Source organism: Rhipicephalus microplus, chromosome 9 (assembly GCF_043290135.1).
Source record: "Rhipicephalus microplus isolate Deutch F79 chromosome 9, USDA_Rmic, whole genome shotgun sequence".
In the NCBI taxonomy this organism is placed as follows: Eukaryota; Metazoa; Arthropoda; class Arachnida; order Ixodida; family Ixodidae; genus Rhipicephalus; species Rhipicephalus microplus.
In genome coordinates, this window is record NC_134708.1 from 98,287,029 (window position 1) to 98,304,753 (window position 17,725).

Consider the following 17,725-nt stretch of genomic DNA (forward strand, 5'->3'; position numbering starts at 1 on the left):
GTGCACCGAAGCGGCGGAGCTTCGTCGCGTTCCATCATTTCGGCAGCGTGAAGCAGCCACTCTGCGTCTACTTCGTCTGAGGGCGACCACTCTCGACGATTGTCGTCGCGGTCATTCGTGTGCAGTTGGGTAAAAGTGAAGTCTGCATTGGCGCGTCTGTGTTTTGTGTAATGTCAGCGTCTGTGATTAATCGCACGCAAAATCCGTGGCATCAGCGTTGCCACATGTGCAAGTGTGTTACTTGGGTGTCGCAACGTGGGAACCTTGGTGATCTGTGATATGAGCTGTGCAGTGATGCGAGTGTGGCGAAGGCGTGAGAAAAAAACGTCCAACAGTTAAGTGAATTGTGGTCATCCGGTGGGTGTATGATTAATTATGTGCCACGATAAAGTGATCGTTGCGTAAGCACTTGTCTCACGCTCGATGCACGAACGCTTTGCATGAAAAACACCGTAAGACGTTCTTCAAACCGCGACATGACACACGCTATTTAATATTGCTGCATCTATCGTTATTGGTGCAGCGATAACGATCAAGTACGATCAGTTGCATTGATCGTGAGCGTTGCTGAGGCGACACCGCTAGAAGTATTACTCAGAGAAAAAAAAAGAAGGAACATCTCTGTTTTTTTAAGGCTTTGTACGTTACCCAATGATATCTTATTAGGAAGTCTTAGTTTTGTCTAACGTTTTATGTTTTTTTGCATTTCGCCTGTATTGTGTGCGTGTATATTACATAGTGATAACCTGTTTATATTATTGTCCCGTGAAATGAAACATGAAGGATGCATTGCACTCCCCTGTGAAAGCAAAGTATGACACGCAATTCCCTCCCATTCACTGTAGAGAGAAAACTCTCTTGCCAGGACAGACACATTTTCGTACAGAAACATTTATAGGAGGCAGTGGCCTCTGTTCCAGCAAAACTGGGCCATGTTTCGAAAACATTGAGCATTCAAAGGCTGACGGGGGCCACTGCAAACCATCGAGTGCTAGTTGTCAAACCAAGAATATAAAAGTTCCCGTACAGCTTCTAGTCGCCGAAATTTAGCCGCGTAACATCGCCTTGTATGCAATGACTCCTAATGGTAAACAAAATGTGTGCTACGCGTTTTCATTTCGTTAAAGAAAGACGTCAAATGAAACATTGGCGTTTGCCTCAAGCACGATGACAAGCACCGAAACGTGAGACGCACATTCGGTATTTATGGCCGCACAAGAACCGAAATTCACGAAGTGAATCTCTGATCACTTCTCAATTCTTCGCTTTGAGTCATGCTTGCCATAGTTATAGCAGATGGTGAAAAACTTGGCAGCGAAAGTTCCGTGAAACAACATAAAAATTGCAAGACACCTTACAAAACTGTACCCTGTATCGTTTTTTTTTTTTTTTGAAGGCGTAAAAGAAGGATTCTTTTCTTTTAAGCTTCAATTTAACTGTGGCTTTGTTTGTTCTAGTACCACTATAGGTACTACGCAGAAACGTCGCCTTCGAGAGATTTGCATGGCTTCTTCATGGACTCCGAGATGAGCGTGGTAGGGGGTGGGATTTAAACAACAGATATATTTCTAAGCTGAAGCTGAACTCCGTGTCATCACAAGTTTTCTTCTCGAGCTTTAGTTTCTTTTTCTTAATATCAATGAAGAATTTCAAGATAACGGTTGTATGTTGAAAAATTATTGCCCTTGCTTGGGGACTACATCTTTTGTAGCGCGGAGGCATGGAAATTAAAGGCAATGCGGCCTCGTGGGTGGAACTTTTATTTATTCTGAGGTTGTCACCGACTACGGGTATATATGCTTGTTGTGACTGCATCCTCGCACTGCAGCACATCGCTTCCGCAAGTACCGTCGTGAGCACTCGGCGTTAAATGTGATCCGCATCGTTCCGCCGCCCATAGGAAACTGCATTCAAGACGTTCACCAAAAATGAAACGCGCCTCACAACTTCGCGCGCAGCAGAGAATGCGAGCAGGTGTGGAACACTAAAACACGTGACGGGATGTGTCATCGCAGACGAATGTTACAAGCATGCCTCTCCATGCAGTGCAAGGGCTACACTTAGAAGTAATGGAGTGAGCAGAGGGCGCTAAAAGATATGTTTTGTGATAGGGAAAAGCAGTGATAAATTCTTTGCTTATCGCAACTGCACAATATTGTTGTGGGTAGAAATGTCATTTGTAAAACATCGCTATTGCTTAGCTTTTGATTAAAACTTTGTTTTTAACTATTCACTCTTAAAGTAGTGAGTAAAAGGGCAGCAAGTGCAAGTAAATAGGTAGTAACTGCAGCGCTTACAACTTTTCTTGGACCGTTGCTAATCTTTTGCAACATGTTTACTACCTGCGTTAGCAAACAGCAAATTGAATCAAATAGGTAGCCACTGCAACCGTTACTTTCTCGCATCGTTACTATTTTTTACTACCCGGCCGTTAGCCTATTTCAAAAAGTAGGTGATACCTATTGTATTATCAATGAAACGTCTCGACATATCATCTCTGACTGGAAAAATGATGCAGAAGATATCCGCGGATCAAGAAAAGATTTTTGTTTAATTACGCATCCGGGATTTATAAGCGTCATTCCGCTATGGTCAAAACGGAGAAGTATAGAAGTTAATGAACCATAAACAAGTGATACACGCGTTTAAGTAGACAAGTGAAACAAACTTAATACCATGCGGAACGACCTTAACCAGATGGTCAAAATTATTTCGGAGTCCCTCACTATACGACATGTATCATAATCGTGCTTTTGGTACATAAAACACTAGAAAGGATTATTACCTTCAAGAGCAAACCTCATAAGCGCGAAAATGCACGCGACAGCGACGAGCGACGCTATGAGCGACGAAACAGGGCGTTTGCGCGACGTGTCGCGTGCTCGTTTTCGCGCGATCGCTCGGTTCTCCAGATTTGGAAACCGTCGCTCATCGCCCGGAATTGCTGGGCTCAAGCAACCAATAGTGAAAAACCAGAAAAGACAAAGACTACATAGGCGCACGTGACCATGCCCGAGTCACGTATGCGCAACAAGAAATAACGCAATGTTTGTTACGCATGTGCATATAAAAAGTGCTGCAAGGCAATAATAAACACTTCCCGTTCCTTTACACAACAATATATCTTATTTTTAAATTGCATACCGCTCGATACGCGATTTTCTTGGTGCGACTAGACGGCCTCATGCCAGCAACAGTGAAGTTCGCTCGCCGAAGCCGTCGCGTGAATGAGGTTTGCCTGTGCTAGCGACTGATCGCGCGAAGACAATCTACATCGCGTCGCTCGTCGCTGTCGCGTGCATTTTCGCGCTTATGAGGTTTGGCCCTCAAAGTGCTGATGTATTAACGCAATGAACCATTCAAATGCAGCCAGTCTGTTATAGCGGATTTGATACCTTGCTTCGGCCGTTGTACATTACGCTTTCTTGGGGCATTTATATGACAACAAGATATGAAATGTTATTTTTTCAATACGATTCAATGAAAGTCTTGTGCTACGTCTTCAAACACACGCAATCAGATTGCAGCATATAGTGTTTTAGGTTTTAATTTTTGATAATGTACCCTGAAACGCAAATCTTCACTTGCGCCAAACATTCGTCTTCAAAATAAAGGGTATGATACTGCGAAAGTCTCTAATTTGCACTGTGACGTAATAATTTTCTTCGGTATTCTTCCAGGCCCAAAGTTTTGTGGTAATGAGACATTAACTTGCCCAGCGTTAGCAATTCAGAAATAACGTGGCAAAATATATACGGTAATATCAGTTCAAAAGTTACTGCTTATTGTTAGTAACAGTTACTTTGTTAGTAACGACAAAGGCAGTAACGGTTGTCATCCTGGACGTTAGTAAACACAGCTACTATCGTCGGTTATAACCTAAGAATAAATATAAGGTCCACCCACAGCCGTACCTTCGCCACCCCGAGTAAAATTTACATCAAATCGCATTTGTTCATTTGTGTGACGCCAAGTTCCGTTCGTGCATTTTACATTAGTGGTTTTTATATGAAGACACAAGCGAGTGCCACTTGTTATCCGTAAAAAAAAAATTGACTTCCTTCATTATTTGCGCAAAGATTTGAACATCACTCTCTCACAAACATAGCTCTTCCAGTAAGGACGTCATACTTTTAATTATTATGGGGCGTATTATTTCTGTTGCAGCAATAGACTTCTTCTGGATGCAACAGAAGCCACGTAGCAAAACTGTCTTGCACAGATGAATAACTGGTGACCCACAGTTTTCGAGGCAGTGCTCACTTTTTTGTTTTTATCTTCATTTTTATTCTTAGGGTGTCACCAATTATAGCAGGGTTGTAACATATAAGGCAAACCATTACCCCGAAGTTAGCAAGTACTACTACATTTTTAGATGCGAAGCATTTCTTCGCGAACTTCGGTGACATTGAGAGTATCTATCTATCTATTTATCTATCTATCTATCTATCTATCTATCAGTCTGTCTGTCTGTCTGTCTGTCTGTCTGTCTGTCTGTCTGTCTGTCTGTCTGTCTGTCTGTCTGTCTGTCTACGACTTTTAGCTCTCCTGGCCGTTTCGATAATGGTATCAATACCAAACTTCGCATGACATACCATGACTGTATGAAGAACATACTTGACTAGACATAACATCAAACTCATGACATGTATGCTATGAAAGTCATGATTTACGTTTCATGGTCCCGTAGCTCCTGTGGTGGTTTCGTTCACATGGTATGTTGCAAAACTGGTATGGTATGACATGATTGCATGCCGAACACAAGCGACCAACCGTAACATGAAAATCATGACATGCATGTCATGTAACAATATGACTACATGCCACGCTCATTATGCGCTAGCGTCACATAAACCAAATTTGGTATTACGGTAAGTAAATGAATGACGAAGGTGTGTGAATAATGCAAACATGATAATCATGAGGTGCGTGTCATGTAACAACATGACCACATGCCACGCTCATGATCCGCTGGTGGTCGTTTCGCTAACGTTACTTATACCACATTTGGTAGTACGGGACGTGCATGGATGACGAAGGTATAATGCTGGTGCAAACATGAAGAACATGAGATGCGTGTCGTGTAACAACATGACTACACGCTACGCTATTGATGCGCTCACGGCCGTCTCGCTAGCTTCACATGTACCAAATTCGGTAAGACGCGACGTGAACGGACGACATAGGTAAATGATTGATTGATTGATATGTGGGGTTTAACATCCCAAAACCACCATATGATTATGAGAGACGCCGTAGTGGAGGGCTCCGGAAATTTCGACCATCTGGGGTTCTGTAACGTGCACCCAAATCTGAGCACATGGGCCTACAACATTTCCGCCTCCATCGGAAATGCAGCCGCCACAGCCGGGATACGAACCCGCTACCTGCGGGTCAGCAGCCGAGTACCTTAGCCACTAGACCACCGCGGCGGGGCACATAGGTAAGTGACACATCCAAGCATGGTAATCATGACATGTGTGTCATGTAACAACATGACTACATGCCACACTTGTGGTGCGCTCACGGCCGTTTTACTAGCTTTACCTATGCCAAATTTGGTATTACGTGACGTCAGTGGGTGACGAAGGTATGTGACTGGTGCAAACATGATAATCATGAGATGCATGTCATGTGAGAATATGACTACATGCCACAGTCATGGCGCCAATACATTTCGACTTAACGCGGTGCGCGTGCTCGCCGGCGTTCATTTCATCGCGTCACGCCGGCGTTGCCACGCCAGGTGCCACCCTTGCCACATACTAGCTAAGATTCCTAGATGAAACAAGGTAGCGTCACTCATTGTTCTCGAGCCGTCCTCCTCACTCTCTCGATTACTCCTCTTTTTCTCTGCCATCCGCGTCTGTAGTTGGTGCATTACTTGCACGTGATCTTGCAAATGGCTGGTGGTGTTATTTATTATTATGCAAAAGGTTCAAAACGAGTACGCATGCGCATATGGCTCCAGCCGGATTCTCGCCGTGACCAAAGACAAAATCGTAGCCAGAACATAAACTGAAGAGGAAGAACGTTTCGGTGTGCGCTAAGTCGACCAAGATTGTTTAGCCTACTCTTGTTCAATGCAACATCTGCGTTTTTCAGCAATGCTGCGTTGCCGTAAACAACAGAAAATGGTTTCGCTCTCTTCAACTTACCTCGTGCTTTTTGAGATGAAGCGCACCATGAAGTGCAACTATGAACCATTTCACGCGGATGCTTTCGTGCAACTCCGTCAACGTATGCCGACGCGGATCTGCGAAGCGAGTTCACTTGTCGGTTTTTATTGAAACGCCAGGCGCGCGTCTAATGCGTGTCTAGTGCATGCCAGTTGGTACAAATACATGTGGGTATGCACGTATACAGAGCAGCTGTAGGTTGTAATCAACGCACCTTAAGAAACATTTCACTCTTGACCAGTTCCCGCTTGAGCCGAAACGCGCTGCTTCGAGACACCTCACCAGTAGAACTCTCACTTTTCAGGAAGTTCCCAGCACCGCATCAGAATCACTTGGCATCACGATTGTCCAAATGGGCACATTTAAAAAAAACGCCATCGCAGTGCTGCTGGACGAGTGTTCGTGCCAGTCTGGTCGTAGTTTTTTTTTTCTTGCGTGTGCACAAGCCGGTTGTAATCAATCGTCACAACGTCACGCCCTGTGGCCCCTTACAGGATCCAGCAAGAAGCACGTTCACTGTGTCACAGCACGAACAAAACACAATCGGAGAAGTGGACTAGTTAGAACTGGACGAAATACCGCGACCGTGGAACTAAAATGTACTACGCGAGACGCCATGGCTAGTGGTGTAAAGTATAGAACTGCACAACGTTGCCGGTTGAGTAACGCACATCCCGCTTGCTCTTGTGTTGTGCCGTTTATGTTCATAAAGGTAACTGTTTATTCTACGTCTTATTTCGTTCCATTTTGTTTCATTTACATCTATTCACCGTAGCAACAGAACCCAAACATTCGCTTTTGGATGAAAGTTTTAAACCTTCTAGGGGGCGCTTCAGGCAAATAAGCAAGGAGGAAAAAGGAGGGTGTCGCTACCTTGGAAACTTGTTTCATCTAGGGACCATAATACTAGCAGGCGCGCGCAGAGCAAGCGTTGCTTAGACGCATGCGCGTTTCAGTGCATCCAGCGTCCCTTCATCACGAAAAGGAGGGAGGAGGTAAAAACCTTTATTGATGCTGGCTGTGCCAGATAGCTCTTATCCCCACCGGGCTGTTTGACATCCCTAGCCCGGGACTTCATTAGTCGAGGCCGCCACCCGAGCCCGCTGGACTAGAGTTCGCTGTTCCTCTAGTGTGGACCTATTGAGTATGGTCGTCTCCCAGTCGTCTTTGGTGGGGTTGAGAAAGGGGGTTAATTTTGGGTTCATTTGGCAGGCCCAGATCATATGGTAAGTGTTGGCCACTTCCCCACAGTACTGGCACTGCCCACTTATTTTGGGTCGTAATATTTGAGTTTGGCTGGACAGAGCAGCGTGTTTGTCTGTAGGCGCCGCAGGACGCGCTCCTCCGTTTTCGGGAGTCCCTTCGCTGGTGCGGGATACAAGCGGCGTTGTTCAATGTAGTATTCTTTGATTTCTCGAAACCGTGTTAAAGGTGTGGGACGTTCAGGTCTATCAGGGGAACGGGGAGTTTCCCGGGAAGTAAGCACGCGGGCCGCTGCATGTGCAGCCTCGTTACCCTGTAGACCCTGATGTCCCGGAGTTCATATAAGACGTTTTGGGGTAGGAACAGGGTTCCTGATGCTGAATTTTAAAAGTATATTAGCCAATGGAGAGATTTCTCCTTGAAGAAAGCTCTCGCAGGCTCTTCAAGAGTCTGTAACTATTTGTTTTAGTTTGGATGGGATACTGCGAGTGCAATTGCCACCTCCTCTGCCTCACTTGAGCTTGTGGCTTTGAAAGTGAGGCCGTCCACCTGCGTTCCTTGATGTATTACCGCCGCCATGTCATCATCATCATCATCATCATCAGCCTGACTACGTCCACTGCATGACAAAGGCCTCTCCCATGTTCCGCCAGTTTACCCGGTCCTGTGCTTGCTGCTGCCAATTCATACCCGCAAACTTCTTAATCTCATCTGCCCACCTAACCTTCTGCCTCCCCCTAACCCACTTGCTTTCTCGGGGAATCCAGTTAGTTACCCTTAACGACCAGCGGTTATCCTGCCTACGAGCTACATGCCCGGCCCATGTCCATTTCTTCTTCTTGATTTCAGCTATGATATCCTTAACCCCCGTTTGTTCCCTAATCCACTCTGCTCTCTTCTTGTCTCTTAAGGTTACACCTACCATTTTTCTTTCCATTGCTCGCTGCGTCGTCCTCAATTTAAGCTGAACCCTCTTTGTAAGTCTCCAGATTTCTGCTCCGTAGCTAAGTACCGGCAAGATACAGCTGTTATATACCTTTCTCTTTAGGGATAGTGGCAATCTACCTTTCATAATTTGAGAGTGCTTGCCAAATGTGCTCCACCCCATCCTTATTGTTCTAGTTACTTCAATCTCGTGGTTCGGCTCCGCGGTTATTGCCTGCCCTAAGTAGACATAGTCTTTTACAACTTGAAGTGCACTATTACCTATCTCGAAGCGCTGCTCTTTTCCGAGGTTGTTGAACATTACTTTCGCTTTCTGCAGATTCATTCTAAGACCCACCTTTCTGCTCTCCTTGTCTAACTCCGTAATCATGAGTTGCAATTCGTCCCCTGAGTTACTCAGCAATGCAATGTCATCGGCGAAGCGCAGGTTACTAAGGTACTCTCCATTAACTCTTATCCCTAACTGTTCCCATTCTAGGCTTTTGAAAACCTCCTGTAAGCACGCGGTAAATAGCATTGGGGAGATTGTGTCCCCCTGCCTTACACCCTTCTTGATTGGTATTCTGTTGCTTGTTTTATGAAGCACTATGGTAGCAGTTGATCCCCTGTAGATTTCTTCCAGGATGTTTATATATACTTCATCGACGCCCTGATTCCGCAGTGTCTGCATGACGGCTGATATTTCTCCTGAATCAAACGCCTTCTCGTAATCTATGAAGGCTATCTATGTACAGTGGTTGGTTATATTCTGAGCATTTCTCTAGTACCGGATTGATAGTATGAATGTGGTCAATTGTTGAGTAGCCTGTTCGAAATCCTGCTTGTTCCTTTGGTTGATTGAATTCTAATGTTTTCTTTACTTTTTTAGCAATTACCTTTGTAAATAGCTTGTATACTACAGAGAGCAAGCTAATTGGCTTGTAATTCTTAAAGTCCTTGTCATCTCCTTTCTTATGTATTAAGACGATGTTAGCGTTCTTCCAAGACTCTGGTACTCTTCCCGTCAGGAGACACCTCGTAAACAGGGTGGCTAGTTTTTCTAACACAATCTGTCCTCCATCTTTCAGCAGATCTGATGTTACCTGATCCTCACCAGCAGCTTTGCCTTTTTGCATGCTCTCCAAAGCTTTTCTGACTTCTTCTATCATTACTGGTGGGGTGTCATCTGGGTACTGCTAGTTCTTATAGTATTAAAGTCGTGGTTGTCCCGGCTACTGTACAGATCTCTGTAAAACTCCTCCGCTATTTTAACTATCGTATTCATATTAGTAGTTATTTTGCCTTCTTGGTCCCTTAGTGCATACATCCAATTTTGGCCTATCCCAAGTTTCCTCTTCACTGCTTTAACGCTTCCTGCGTTTTTCAGAGCGTGTTCAATTGTCTCTATAATATACCTTCTTACGTCGGATACTTTACCGACGTGTAGTATCCCCTAGGTGACGGCCCGGCCAAATCGACGAAATAGACCCCATTACGGGAGCCAAGCCGTTGTTCAAGCGCCTCAGTGTGCGCTCGCCTTCTACCGTGGTGCGCCTCCCTGGTCATATTGCGGGGAAGCGGGGACACCCAGAGCTTTGTTCTCCAAAGTTCAGTAATACGCCCCGCGTTTTCGATTTCGCATTCGTGCCGGATCAAGAGGCGGTCCAGTAGACGCCGCCCGGGGGGCGTCTGCGTAAGACGCCCCCCCGGGCGGCGTGAGGTGGGCTTCTTGGAGCTCTTGTATAGAGTTAAAGACTCCCAAGGCAGAGAGTTGCTGATTTGAAGATCACGAAAAGGGGGAGACGTAGTGCTGTCTGGGTAAGGCATCGGCGCAAAATTGAGCACGTCGCATTTCACACCGGTTTCCGTCGGGCCGCGCTGACAGACGCTGGTCGCGCCGGTCGCGCGTGGCGTCTTACCACACAGTACTCGCGTTTTGCCAACGTGGCGTCGCTGTGCCCAGCGTGTGCGCACGTCAACGCTACATTAAAATATATTGGGCCCTTCATGATGCGCTCGCGGCCATTTGGATAAGTCCACACATTACGTGACGTCAATAAATGACAAAAGTATATGACTGGCGCAAACACGATAATGCTGACAAGCGTGTCATTTAAAAAAAATGACAACATACCACGTTCATGACGGGCTCACAGCCATTTCGCTAGCTCCACCTATACTAAATTTGGTATCACGTGAATTGCATAGATGAAAGTAAACCACGCATCTAAACATGATAATCATGACACGTAAGTGCAGCCTCATTTACATCCACCTCGTAACATAGTGCTGATTTTAGAGTGGCATATCAACCTCCCTTATTCGTGCTTTGCATATCATCGATTCACGCTGTACGTGGGATCTGCCAATTTTTAAAGAGTATCAGTGTTTGTTTTCTCGAAACATACTCGCACTTCAATCACAGCGCCCATAACTCGCCACAATGATGTCCCTGGCGCTCTCCGCCCAAACTTTCGCAACATATTCGAATGTACCTTGTGCATGGTGGCCCTGGCATGCGTACTTTCACTATACGGTGTCGTCTTTATATCCCACTCTGTGATGATTGTTTCCGAATCGCTCAGCGGTGTCAGCTACGTGTGCGTGATTTGTGCCGTCAGGTTGACTGTGTTATCAGCGCCGAACGGGAACGGCGCGTTGCGACGGCAACAGAACTATCTCTACTGCGAGCGCGTTCGTTTCGTGACTGGCTGGGTCCTCGAGCGACCCTGCTTCAGCGATCAACGTTGGTAGCGATTGCCAAAATGCGCACGCTGCGCGTTCGGCACAGTTCGGAAGACGAACAGTAAATAATGCTTCTGCTTTCTCTTTGCTCGTCTGTATGCTCGCTCATGTAACAATGGGTGCCGTTAGGCACAGTGTCACAGTGATTGTACACCTGCTCGAAAAGTTTACTTTTAAAATGTGAAGCATTGCTAAGCGAACTTCGGCGACTTGGAGCATATCTATCTATCTATCTATCTATCTATCTATCTATCTATCTATCTGTTTGTCTGTCTGTCTGTCTGTCTGTCTGTCTGTCTATCTATCTATCATTCTATCTATCTATCTATCTATCTATCTATCTATCTATCTATCTGTAGGGAACTATGCGAACGACGACGAAGCAGCATGAAACGGCAAGCCACAGCGTTGGTGCACGCACGACCCGAGCTTGCGTTTGTTTTGTATTTTCGGCCTGTTGGCGTTCCTCGCTCTTCTGGCGTTCCTCGGCCTTCCAGTAGGTCTGTACGTAAGTAAACCGCGTGACATATGGTGGAGGTGTGTGGACTCCCGTACAAACCTGGAACTTCGCTCCCGTAAGCTTCCCCCTCTCCAGGTGGGACCTTCGACCGTCCATGTCACTTGCGGTGCCGTGTATCCTCAACGAGACCCTCCTATCTTCACGGGCTCCACTGAGTCGGACGTCGAAGATTGGTTAGCGAGGTACGACAAAGTCGGCGCAAGTAACAAATGGGACGACCCAAGTAAGCTGAGCTACGTCACATTCTACCTTGCGGACACCGCGCAACTGTGGTTTAATAACCACGCAGCTGACATTACTACGTGGTCTGCATTCAAGACGGCTATTACGGACGTCTTTGGACGACCTGCGGCACGCAAACTTCAAGCCGAGCACCGTTTGCGTCACCGTGCGCAGCAAGCAGGCGAGACCTACACGGGCTACATTGAAGATGTGTTGCATCTATGCAACCGCATCAACTCTACCATGCCTGAGGAAGAAAAAATCAGGCACATATTGAAAGGCATTGACGACGGCGCCTTTCAGATGTTGCTCGCGAGAAATCCCCCCACCATTGCTGTCCTCGTTTCCCTCTGTGAAAGCTTCAATGAATTGCGTAGGCAGCGCGCAATTGCTCGTCAAGCCCTCACGACGCCAAACACGCTCGCAAGCTTGCACCTAGCTGCCCATCCTACCGACCAGCAGCCGCTGCTTTCGACAATCAAGGACTTCGTCCGCGAAGAGGTAGCGCGCCAGCTGTCGCTGCTGCCACTGACACATGAGCCCACGAAAGCTTTGGCACCGGACCTCCAACACGTCATTCGGACCCAAGTCGCTGAAGCCCTTCCGCCGGTGCATCAGCAACCACCAGTCACAACGCCTCTCACATATGCCGCCGTCGCTGCTCGGCCTACGCAACAACGTATGCCGTATGCTCAACCTGCCACGCCACCCTATGTCGTGCCTACAACCCCAATTGCGGCGCCGTATCCCTACGCGAGATCTTCAGCTCCATTTTACCGTCGCTCAGACGCTTGGAGGACGCCGGATAATAGGCCCATCTGTTTCGCCTGTGGTATCGCTGGACACGTCGCCCGCCACTGTCGCCGAGATCCCCCTCCAGTCGACACCGTGGGCAGGCCAATGGTGTCGTCGTCTAGGACGCCATCAAGGTACACCACTGACGGTCCTCTACCCTACGCAAACCATCGCTCACCATCGCCATGACGACGCTCCCTGTCACCTATGCGTCGCCGACCTGCTACGGAAGAGGGAAACTGATCGCTGCAGCTCCGGAGGCAACAGCTGCATACAATTCGAACTGCTTAAGGCCTCCATCTTTCTCGCCGCAAAACGTTATTGACGTCAATGTTGAGGGGACCGCTGCACAAGCGCTTATCGACACAGGGGCCGCCGTTTCCATAATCTGTGAGACCTTATGCCGCAAGTTGAAAAAGGTGACGACGCCTCTTTCTGGCCTGATGCTCCACGCGGCCAACTCGCAGTGCATAGAACCTACAGCTGTGTGCACTGCACGTGTCATTATCCAAGGTTAACTTTATGCCATTGAATTTTTTGTGCTGGCATCCTGCTCCCACGAAGTCATTCTTGGATGGACTTTCTTTCGCGTCATCGGGCCATCATAGATTGCTCACGTGCAGAAGTTGCCCTTACACCGCTGCCAACCTCTTGTTTGGTGGATTCTCTTTCTGGAGCTTACAAACTTGTCGTTGTTGCAGACACGGAAATAGCACCGAGAACATCCGCCCTTGTAGCCCTGACCTGTACGGCCGCTCCTGTCGGAACTGTTTTGTTCACTCCGTCTGACGTATTTACCCGCCGCCGTAGCCTACACCTGCCCTTTGCCGTACTCACCGTGGAATCCGGTGCTACCACCATGCTCGTCGCGAACTCGCTATCGTCGCCAGTTACCTTACTTCGCGGTGAATGTTTAGGTAACATACAAGACGTTGACCTCTTGCGCCCTCTAGAGTTCGCCGAACACGCGCCTCACCTCCAGCTCAATGCTATGACGCCACCTGTGGCCACACTGCCCGCGCCAGACTCATTCCAGCCCTCTGTTGCCGCTGAGCTATCGCCGACACAAAGTGAACTCTTGTCCCTTCTTCGAGAGTTCCGTTCTGCCTTCGATTGCGCTCAACCATCTTTGGGTCGCACAGCGAACATCACGCACCACATTGACACCGGTTCATGCTCCCTTACGCCAACGACCATATCGAGTTTCAGCGGAAGAGCGCCGTATTATCAACGAACAAGTCGACAATATGCTCAAGCGTGGTGTCATCCAGCCATCGCAGAGCCCTTGGTCGTCCCCTGTTGTACTTGTGCGCAAAAAGGATGGGTCTATCCGATTCTGTGTCGACTACCACCGGCTCAATAAGATAACTCGGAAGGATGTGTACCCGTTGCCACGCATCGACGACGCTCTCGATTGCTTGCAAGGGGCAGAATATTTCTCCTCTTTAGATTTACGCTCAGGATATTGGCAAGTTCCAATGGCTGATCCTGACCGATCGAAGACTGCATTTGTAACACCTGATGGGCTGTATGAGTTTAACGTCATGCCGTTTGGACTCTGCAACGCCCTAGCTACCTTCGAACGGATGATGTACACCATCCTTCGCGGATACAAGTGAAACACGTGCCTTTGCTACCTAGACGTTATCGTCGTTTTTTCTCGCGACTTTTCCTCTCACCTTGTTCGTCTTCGTGCTATTCTCACGTGTCTCACCTCTGCTGGCCTTCAACTTAACATCAAGAAGTGTCATTTTGCCGCACGTCAGCTCACTATACTGGGTCACGTCGTCTGCAAAGAGGGTGTTCTCCCGGATCCGGCGAAACTCCGCGCCGTGGCCGACTATCTGAAGCCCAATTCCATCAAGACGCTTCGAAGTTTTATCGGCCTGTGCTCATACTTTCGTCGATTTGTGCGCAACTTCTCTTCCATCATCGCGCCTCTTACCAACCTGTTGACAACTTCCAAAGGCATTTCTGCTTGGTCAAAAGAGTGCGACGAATCCTTCACCGCGCTTCGGCGGTTATTATTATCACCTCCAATACTACGTCATTTTGACCCTGATGCACCTACGGAGGTCCACACCGATGCCAGTGGTGTCGGTCTTGGTGCTGTATTGGCTCAACGAAAACCAGGGTACCAAGAATACGTTGTCGCTTACGCGAGTCGAACCCTCAAGAAAGCCGAGTGTAATTATTCCGTCACGGAGAAAGAGTGCCTCGCAATTATCTGGGCTTTGACGAAGTTCCGCCCATACCTTTATGGCCGCCCTTTCGAAGTCGTCACGGACCACCATGCTCTATGCTAACTATCATCGCTCAAAGACCCGTCGGGGCGCCTTGGTCGTTGGGCGCTTCGCCTACAGGAATACGACATTCGTGTTGTATACCGATCCTGCCGCAAGCACTCCGACGCTGATGCGCTATCCCGCTCGCCGCTACCGGCTGACCCAGCCTCCTCGTCACCTTCTTCAGCTGTCATAACACCAATCGACTTCACAGACATGGCATCGGAACAACGTAAAGATGTGTGGATTTCCCAACTCCTCGCCTTTCTGACTGATCCGTTAGCTAATTTAGTGTCAAGAACTATCCGCCGTCAAGCCACACCTTTCGCTATTCGAGAGGACCTACTCTATCGGCGGAATTACATGTCTGAAGGTCGGAGGTGGCTGTTAGTGATACCAAACCACATGCGCTCGAAAATCTGTACTGCTTTCCAGAACGACCCGCAAAGCGCTCACGCTAGCGCTCTCAAAACGTACAACCGTCTACGTCAGCGGTATTACTGGCGCGGCATGTACACATTTGTCCGCAAGTACGTACGTGCTTGTACTGCATGCCAGCGACGTAAAGTCCCACCTCAACGCCCTGTCGGTACAATTCAGCCTCTGCCTTGTCCAGCGCGTCCGTTTGACCGCGTCGCTATCGACTTATACAGACCACTTCCCACGTCGTCTTCTGGAAATAGGTGGATAATTGTCGGCGTGGACCACCTCACGCGTTACGCGGAGACAGCAGCACTACCCGCAGCAACCGCGAGGGAAGTTGCGTTTTTCATCTTGCGCAACTTTGTTCTTCGCCATGGTGCTCCCCGCGAACTTTTGAGCGACCGGGGGCGTGTTTTCTTGTCTGACGCCATTCAAGCGTTGCTCGCTCAGTGCAACATGGTTCATCGCCTGACGACAGCATATCACCCGCAGACGAATGGCCTCACAGAACGATTTAATCGCACTCTCGGTGATATTTTGACGATGTACACAGCTTCAGACCAGACTAATTGGGACACTGTCCTTCCATTCGTCACGTATGCGTATAACACCGCTACGCACGCGACAACAGGATTCTCCCCTTTCTTTCTGTTGTACGGACGCGAACCATCGTGCACGCTGGACACTATGCTCTCACACACGCCCGACTCCTCTGAGTACACTGCAATTTCTGATGTTGCCAGGTACGCAGAAGATTGCAGACGTTTGGCCCGTTCTCTGACAACCGAGGACCAAGGCCACCAGAAGCTACGGCTTGACACCGACCGACATCTCTCTACTTTCACGACTGGTGCTCTCGTTTGGCTCTGGGTTCCACCGAGCACTCCTGGCCTTTCGTCGAAATTACTGGCACGATACCACGGGCCCTACCGCATTCTCGCCCGTACGTCACCCGTCATTTATGAGATTGAGCCATTGACACAGTCTCATGACTTACGCCGTCGTGGCCGAGAAATTGTGCATGTGAGTCGCCTGAAGCCGTATTACGACCCCGCTATAGTGACTACGCCTTAAGTCGCCAGGTTGGCTACGCTATTCACCGGGGGCCAATGTAGGGAACTATGCGAACGACTACGAAGCAGCATGAAACGGCAAGCCACAGCGTTGGTGCACGCGCGATCCGAGCTTGCGTTTGTTTTGTATTTTTGGCCTGTTGGCGTTCCTCGCTCTTCTGGCGTTCCTCGGCCTTCCAGTAGGTCTGTACGTAAATAAACTGCGTGACATATCTATCTATGTAGCCGCCTACGGTTTTTAGCTCTCCTGGCCATCGCGATAATGGTATCGATACCAAACTTGGTATGGCCTGCAGCTCTTGCGGTGGCTTCTTTCACATGGCATGTTGCAAAACTGGCATGGTATGGCATGATTGCATGGCGAACACAAGCGACAGACCCTAACATGAAAATAATGACATGCGCGTCGTGTAACAACACGACTACATGCCACGTTCATGATGCGCTCGTGGCCGTTTCTCTAGTGTCACACATGTGACGCTATGATGAGTGGCAGACGTGGCCTGGCTCATACGCCGTGTTTATTCCATTCTGACATCTTCCTTCCCGGCTTCTGCTACAAATCACTGCCTTCCTACGTCGCAGGATCCCCCTCCCCATGAAAGAATGAGGGCTTACAATCAACAAAACAACAAAAAGCATAATGTGAAGAATGTCAAAATGCACAGTAGTTCGATTTCAGAAGGAAGTTTATTAACTCGCACAAAAGCTTCACAGCAGAGGGCAGCCGTCCGGTCTTATCTAGGGTAGCTCTGGTGGACGAGGCGGGCTGTTGCGCCCGGGATAGCATAACCCCGCCCTGCATATTTGCACTGATGATGACATGACTTCAGGTCTTGTGAGGAATGAACAAGGCTTGAAATCTGTGTAGCATTGGATTGACGGATGCTTTTGGCATCGGATCCAGCGCCGTCGTGGCAACAAAAGCTTTGCTTCTAGTCGGCGTGCGTGAGAACCAAGGCTTATGGGACGATGTCTTTTTTTCTCCGTTGTATACGTGGTAGCTTCATGTCTGTTTCGTAACTTTCTGTGGCGTTCTCTCAGTTTATTGGATCCCAGACACGGCCTCGAAAACTGGTGCAGAAAATTTTGTCGACGTTGCTTTCTGCAAAGATGGCTTAGGCATTGACTTTGTCTTTGCTTCTTTAATTGGTGTTGTCTCTGATAACCTTTAAGCCTCAAGCGTACTCGTGAGGGGGGTTTCACTTGATCGTTGTTCTTGTTTGACTAGCCGTTGTTGAAATTGCTCGTTTTGTCGGGAAAGTTGGTCAGGTGGGCATCTTTCAGGAACACGAGTCTGGTTTTCTTTGCATGGTGATGTGATCAGTAGATAGTCGGTAGTCGATACTATACTGC